Source organism: Prosopis cineraria, unplaced genomic scaffold (genome assembly GCF_029017545.1).
Source record: "Prosopis cineraria cultivar Desert tree isolate PC_DT_omini unplaced genomic scaffold, ASM2901754v1 PC1501, whole genome shotgun sequence".
In the NCBI taxonomy this organism is placed as follows: Eukaryota; Viridiplantae; Streptophyta; class Magnoliopsida; order Fabales; family Fabaceae; genus Prosopis; species Prosopis cineraria.
Window position 1 is genome coordinate 4,386 of NW_026556826.1, and position 8,277 is coordinate 12,662.

The following is an 8,277-nucleotide window of genomic DNA, read 5'->3' on the forward strand; positions in this document are numbered from 1 at the left end:
CCAAGAAGGAAGAGACGAGCCGTTTGGATAATTGAAAGCTTCTTTCAGTTTGAGAAGAGCTTCTCTCTCTTCTTCCAAACACGCCTTGCTTCCATCTTTGAGTCCTAGTAATGTAATAATCGCCACCACCCACCAATACACTTGTTCTCGTACTGAATATCCCATTCTGTAATCTCTCGCCATTTCTTCAACTGCGCACTCTCATTCTATATAGCCTGTGAGGATTAAGATTATGGGTGTTCATGAGATCACGAAAACCCTATCTCATGTCCCGTCCTAAAAAAAATATGAGATTGATTTTTTTCCGTGTCCTATCCTATCTCGCGCCGAATATATGTTTTATCCATATATCATTTTCCTTTTTTGAGCTAGGATAAGCCCATCTCAACATGATCGGGATGAAATTGGCCAACGGGGACCAAGACAAGCAGAACACCCCTAACTATGTTCCACATCTATAATGGTCCCCTTGAAAATTAAAGAAACTTGAAACGACCGGCATGTACATTGATATTGACATGTTTGCTATGACTGAGTCGTTCATATTTTTGTATTTTTTTGGAATGAAGAATGTATCATATAAATTTCAAAAGAATATGTACACGAGATTACAAAAACTATATTTTAAGAGGGAGTGAATGATCAAAGACTCAACGGCGTCCATACTATTTAGCCCTAAACTATTATGAGGTTCCTAAGCATTTTATTGCGATCTTTGGAGAGTCGTTCATAAATTTGATATGACGTTTCACTTTTTCTATTGTACTTGAAAAATTTCTGCTTGTAAAATGTAAAAGTAATCTTCTATTAATTATAAAAGAAGTACATCTTTTGATAAAAAATAAAGCAGCACATATTTGATTACCTATTGGTTGTCTGTGTGTCTGGTGTAAAGCACGGCTCAAGGCAAAAGTCAAGTGGGTCCGTGACGAAGTGACATGAGGTTAGAAAAAATAAGTTGGGTGGATAAGGTGTTATAGGAGTGAGATTAAGCATGGGCCAAACATGACTGTGAAAGACTAAGAGTGGTGTGAAAAGTCAAGGTGAGATTTTTGTAAATTATTGTTTGAGTGAGATGTTGGAAGCAAATATGAAAATTTGGTATAGTATGTGTTAAAAACACTGTTTTTAAGAATTATTTCGCTGTAAAGGTTGAGTGCAACAACTTCCAAAAAATAAATGAACCCTTCCTACAAAATAGGGAGCAAAATAGGGATACACCTTACACCATGATTTTGAATCGGAAGAGAGATTTCAAGAAATGACAATTTATTCACTCTATCATAACCGAGCCGGCTCTGCTGTATCATTAGGGATTTGCCTTTCTTATTGAATTCTCTAGATTGGATCAAAAAACAATTCTTGAATGAGGTATTCAACTCAAGGATGTGGATTCTAACAATATTTTTCGTTCTCTATTTCTATTTAAAAGAATCTCAGAAAAACATTTTTTTTCATCGAGCTAAAAAAATATGTCGATATCTCTAGTAAACTAAAGTAATGTTTTATAGCTACTTCACTTCAATCTCTCCTATACAAAAAAAAATTGGAAGATTTAGTTATGATAAACAAAAAACAAAAAAAAAACATAGAAGGAAGCAGAACAAAGGAAGGGAAAAGAAGAGAATGAATGAAAGCTTGAAGGCCATGGATCAAACAACGACATTGGTAATGAATAAGCACCTTAATGACGATTAAAATTTGGTTTCCAAACATTACACTACAATATTTATAGCCTATGCCAACAATTTACTTTGGAACAAATAAAAAAAGGTTGCCTATAATAAAATTGGTAACAGTTTTTTTGCAGTAATTTTTGACTACCACTTGGCGCAACATATTCCAAGTAACATGAGAAAATTGTTGCCATTGTAGAAAAGGTATAACAATTTTATATATGTTACTAATTTTGTCGTCAGTTGCTATCAGTTCGTGAGTTTTTTCAAGTGTGTGAGGGTTTGCTGTTTCGAGGTCCATCGCTTGTTCTTCAGAGCTTTCAATTGTGTTCGTGGGTTGTCACTGGAAAGGGTGAGAGATTCTTTGCTGTATATTGGGTTGAGTGGGCCTGTGACAAAGTGATATGAGGTTAGAAAAAATAAATTGGGAGGATAAGATGTTAGAGTATTAAAATGGTGGGGTATTAGTCTTCCCAAACTTGATTGTGAAAGACTGAGAGTGTGTTGGAAAACTCAAAGTGAGAATTTTTTTTTTTAAATTATTGTTTGAGTGAGGTGTTGGAAAGCAGTGAAGAAAATTTGGACCAAATCATGTCTAAAGACATTGTTTTCAAGAGTTATCCTATCACAAAAATCTTGTCCAAAGATATGTATAGGTGTTTGGATATATTATTGTGAAAAAATTAACCATTTGATTCTTATAGTTTTAACTTAGTTGTAACTCAACTCTTGAACTTTGACTCCTATAACTCAGTCTCTGAAGTGTTGACTCGGTTGTAAATCAGTTCCTAACTTTGCCTTTTGCAATTTAGTCCTTAAAATTTTAACATCTTAAATATTGGTCTCTATATTTTAAAAAATAAAATTATAAAGATTAAAAATATTTTAAAATTTATTACTAATATTTTCAAGTTATTAAACCTTTTAGTATTTATAAATATTATAAATTTTAAAATTTTAAAATATTTTTTATCTTTATAATTTTAAAAATATAGGTACCAATATTTAAGAGGTTAAAACTTCAGGGATTAAATTGCAAGAGGCAAAGTTTAGGAATGATTTATAATTGAGTCAAAACTTTAGAGACTGAGTTATAACTAGAGTTGGTAAACGGGCGGGCCTGACCCATATGGGCCTAGGCCTAAAGCCCGGTTACCCTAATTTTACTCTAAAATTGAAGCCCGGCCCTATTCATAAGGCTCAGGGCCGGGCCCATAAGCCCGATAAGAATAATAAAATTTAACATTAAATTTATTTAGAATATTTTTAAAATTTAACATATATCAAACCAAAGTCTCACATAATCTAAAAAATGAACAAAAAATTTAAAAGTCCAAATAAGATGAAGGCAAACATAATCATCAATCCTAATCAAGATCTCCCTCATTATCATCCATAAATAAAATATTAAAACCCTCAAATGTAGGTCCACTTGTGAAAGATGGAGGTGGAGGCTCAATATTAATTATTTCTGCAACTTCTTTCATCATCACCTACAATAATTATTAATTAAATTGTTTTATATCAATATATATCCATACATATATCACAAGATAAAATATAAAAATTACTATAAAATGGCACAAAACAATTCAATCAATTGCTGGTACAAATACAAATCAATGTTTGTACATTATATGAAAAGAGGTGAAAATAATATTTTTTGAATAGTAAAACGGGCTTCACGGGCCGCCCGGGCCCGAGCCCGTTTTTCTAGGGCTTAAAAGGGCCAGGCTTCGAAGCCAGGTTACCCTAAAAAATGCAAATTTTTAAGCCCAAACCCTTATTAAAACGGGCTTAAATGGGCGGCCTGTTAAGCCCAGCCCTTATTTCCCGACTCTAGTTATAACAAGTTAAAGTTCAGGAACTGAGTTGCAACAAGATGAAAAACTACAAGGACCAAATGATTAATTTTTTTATTATTTTCAAAAAACCATGATTTTACATTATTTTTAATTCTACTTTTCAATATGCTGAAAATTAATCTTATTAAACATTTTATAATTATAAATCAATTATACCACATAACATAATCAATTATATTCAAAATTAATTATATTAATTTTATAACTAATTTTTTTAATGTATATCTAAATGGGTCAAGTTTCAGGCACTGATACCCTCAACCATTGTTTCAAATGGACTGAATTGGATGGTCGAATCATCGATCGTAATGTTAGCAACTCTATTTGTGTTAAAAATTGAGTGGGGATAGCACCAAATAATTGGTGTAGGCTTGGACAAGGAAGGAAGGACTAAAGGGAAAGAAACTTTTTATTGTTGCTTCTAGCAATAATTTACACACTCCCTTCTTAACTTTTCAACACACCCATTACACTATAACTCTCCTCTCTTGTCACTCTGCACACACTCTTTTCTCACGCACACCTCACCCTTCGCACACACTCTCACTTGCTTTCTCTCTTTGTTGCTCACACTTTCTGGTCACCCACATACTCAACCAGAGCTCCTTATTTATACTACTTGAAAGTCCTCAGCCTTCTTGGACATTCCATTTTCACTGCCATAAATATTAAAATATTAGTATCTAGAATGATCTCTTCATCGCCTATGCTTTGTTTCTTCTATATCCAGAAAAATCTTTCACTGCCATTTCTGCTGCAAGGAGAGGATCTAGATTTTTGTTGAAATTCTTTAGCTTCTAGAATAAAAAAAATCTAGAGGGAGAAAGAGAGTTGGTGAACTATTTTAATAGTTTGGATCAAAGAATTATTTTCATGATTGAGTTAAATTGAATCAGAGTTGAACTGCTATCAAGCTAGAAATTGAAGTTAAATCGAGAACTAGATTGATTTTCAAAAAACCAAACAGTTTTAAACATAATATTAAAAAAGCTTAAAAATTTTAAAAAAGACTAGAAAAATTTAAAGATTAGATTCCTACTCAAAAGCAACTTTATTTTTGGACAATTCTCATGTATAAAATATGAAATATGATTTGAGACCATTTTTTTTCTAATGATGTTGATAATTATAGGTGCAAATGTAAATATTTTTGAATTTATTCATATTTAATTTAACCAATTCACCTATATTTGACAAGTTATAAAATTATAATTTACAATATTGTTAATTCATGGTCATGTTATGTCATTTTATTAACAACTAGGCATACTGTAGATTTGTTTCTTATATTTATTATATATATAATATTATTTTTATTTAATTATTATATCATTGATCCAACTACTGGTCTAAACGATTAGACTTTAAAAATCAAGAACTGTTGATTTTTCTGGTCCAACGTCCTATCTGGCTTTTAAAACATTTTCCCTAACTTTTAAATGTCCATCTAATACCCTATCCTCCCAATTTTATTTTTTCTAACATCATGCTTCTTCCTTTTGATATTATAAGATATTTTTCCAAAAATATCCTTATTAATCAATAAGAGGTGTAATTAATAAGGTTTTCTATTTGAGACACCTTATTTAATAAGGACAAAAATGAAAAGAATATATAATTTTTAAATAAAATTAACTAGCTCATTAAAAGTGTAATTTTGTTAGAAGTGCCCTATAATATTGAATAGATAGAAGTTTAATTTATTGCAATGGAATTTGGGGACGACAAATGGAGTCTCAAATATTTGGGATGGTTCGTACAACCAATTTATCTATTCTACCCCAAAATATTTGGAAGGATGCTAGGGACGGAATATTCCTTCACAATATATTCTATGCCAAGACGTGACAAATTTGTCGCAAAATATTTGATAATATATATATTTACATATTTTTGTTATTATTATTTTTATAATAAATATGATATTGGGTCTATTAGGAAGACCATTTTATAATAAATATGATATGGGTCTATTATAATAAATATTCCTTCAAAATATTTGTCTCACTTATATTAGGAAGACTATTATTAGCCACTGGGGGTGCCTTAATTAATGTGCCTAAAGGAGAATTAATATTCAAAGTAGGTGAGAAAAAAGAGATATTTAAATTTACTAAAGCTATCAATCTCCTTATTTTTGAGAAATCTTTATGCAGCATACATGTGACACAGGAAGAAGAGAAACATCCAAAGGACCCTTTCTTACATACTTTAGAAAATAAAGAGTAGGAAATTAGCAAAGGAGAAGGGAGGAGCTATAAAAGTATTCTAAAGATCTACCCACTAGTCCTCACAAAAATTCAAGCACTCATATATTGGAGTCAAATTAGAAAAGTCCCTTGCTTATTGACAAGAACCCTCTCTAAGAGGAGGATGAATGTTAGTTGGGATAGAAATGTGACTTTTGATCTAGGAGGACAAATATTTCTACCATACTTAGAAGGCATATCTTGATTTTGTAGTAATGTCTATCTATAGATATTAAATGTAGCGCTTGTTGGGAGACAATCCAAAAATTCAAAGTTTTGAAAGAATATGAACCAGAAACAATGAAACTTTGAATTATTTAAGTAAAACTTAGAAAGTTTGAACGAAATAGTACGAGAGAAAAAATTAAATAAATCCAAAAACAACTCAGAAGGTGCTGAAGTTCAAGACAGAAAACTTTGAAGTTTTGGAGCATAACTTTGAATTTTTTAAGAAGTTTGACATAAGGAGATTAAATTTTTAAAGCCATCAAACTTATTCCCTTACCCTATTTCTGAGCCCATAAATCCTGGTAAATATAAAATTTTCTCTAACTTTGTCGTAATCAAGGCTAAAAAAATATATTTCTACTTTTTTATCTCACATGCAAGTTGTATTTTTATTTTATTATTTTTTATTGTGTTTAATGGGCCATTTAAATTAGTGATGATATTTAACAGAAGGATCATACATTAGAACACAAAAAAGATGTACTTGCTCTCTTATTCAGGTGTGGTCAAGCATAGAGTAGAAATTTGATTAGGACTGGAGGGTGGAGATTTTATTAAGGACCAGGCGATAAGTAGGGTAAGAGTATTGTACATTAGGACTCACAAACAAACAAAGCCGTGTGCGAATATAAATACGTAGAGCTCTCATGTTATACGCACAAAGATGATGTATTTAAGAGAGGCATGTGGATTCTTAGTCACAATATGGTTCATAGATGAGAAGAGATTTTAGCCACTACTCTACTTATTCCTTTCTAGTTAGATCATTGAATTATTTATGGGGGAGAACCCACACAACGTTGTCTTCAGAAAGGAAGTGACACACAGAAACACTCCCCGGCTTCACCTTTAGCACTTGGAAGGCCAAATGCTTCGGGTTCCACTCTGATGTGTCTCTGTGACAGAGAGACAGTGCTTTCACTTTACTCCCATCAGCCCCTACCAAAGGCACCCTATAGGCAATTGTGGTCTCCGTTTCGTGGCAATAAAACAAAGCATAGACGTAGTTGAGCTTGTGGCACACCACCACCTTTGCCTCTCCTACCTTTTCGCTCCTTGCTTTATTGTGTATTCTTGGTTCTTTGTCTCCTTCATCATCATCTCTGTAGACAAAGCTTCCACATTCTTCCCAAGCTTCAAAGTGATGAAATCAACCATGGATTCCAACGACGTCGCACAGTATTTCTCCTCTCCTTTAACCCCTGGCTTCTCACACAATTCTATTGTTTCCTTCAAAACCTTGGCTTCTGTTGACCCAGGCTTCACAGCAAACTCTTTTAATATCTGAGACATCTGCTACAAATGAATCGTATAATTACATCAATTACATGTGCGATGAAGATTCACCCAGGCTCGTGGTTTAATAATGAATCCTTCGTATTATACGCACGTACCTTGCTTGAAGAAAAGGGAACAGATTTGACCACTTCACGAGGCAGCAAGGAGGACTGGTGGAGCTTTGCATGAAGTGGATGTTCATCTTGTGACCAGGCTTCATGTCCTCTTCCAAGAAGAAGAGAGTTGTGTTTGGGATATTATGGAGTTCTTCGTTGTCGGAGTTAGCAGCATAAATGTAATTTGGCTGGCGAAGAGTACTGTTACCTCTAACATGGATGGTTGTGTCACCCCCTGGCTTAACAACAATAACTTAAAGCACTTATTAAAGGAACGTAATGAATAATTATAAAATTCATCCTGCATACAAGCCATGAACAACAAGTCCCAAAATATGCTAATAGTAACCTGCTGGGTGGAGGAGCTCTGTGATGAATTTAGGCATGGAAGTGGCGGGAAGCATGGACTTCCAATAAAGTTCAGGAGGCAAAGCAGCATGTGTTGCCCCCAGTGCAACCTGAAATTATTGCATTTGTAACATATCGATATGTAGTGAAATAAGTTTAATAGGACCCAAAAAGATGATAACAGGAAAGGTTGTTAAGACATATATAACGATTAGTAGGAGTGAAAACTTCATTATTGGAGAAATTGCAAGTGAAATGGATCGATGATAATAAAGACGAACTGAGAGGAAGCATATAAAGAGGGGGAAATGCTCATTAGATGGGATTCAGCCTGGATGTCAATTCGGCCATGTTCAAAAATATCCTGACGATTTGGATAGCATCGATCATATATGAATGGTCTACAATTTTTAAAAATAGAAATATTATTTGACTGATAATATTTAAATCATTCAGCTAGATATTTTCCCCAGGATCAACATGTGTATGCATTTTTTGTTTTGAAAACACAAATCAA

The 8,277-nt window shown here is 33.0% G+C and overlaps 1 pseudogene; it reads right to left on the reverse strand.

The window, feature by feature from the left end:
- Positions 1-6,517: 6,517 nt before the first annotated feature.
- On the reverse strand, positions 6,518-8,054 carry LOC129300256 (BURP domain-containing protein 5-like; annotated as a pseudogene).
- Between the last annotated feature and the right edge of the window lie 223 nt (positions 8,055-8,277).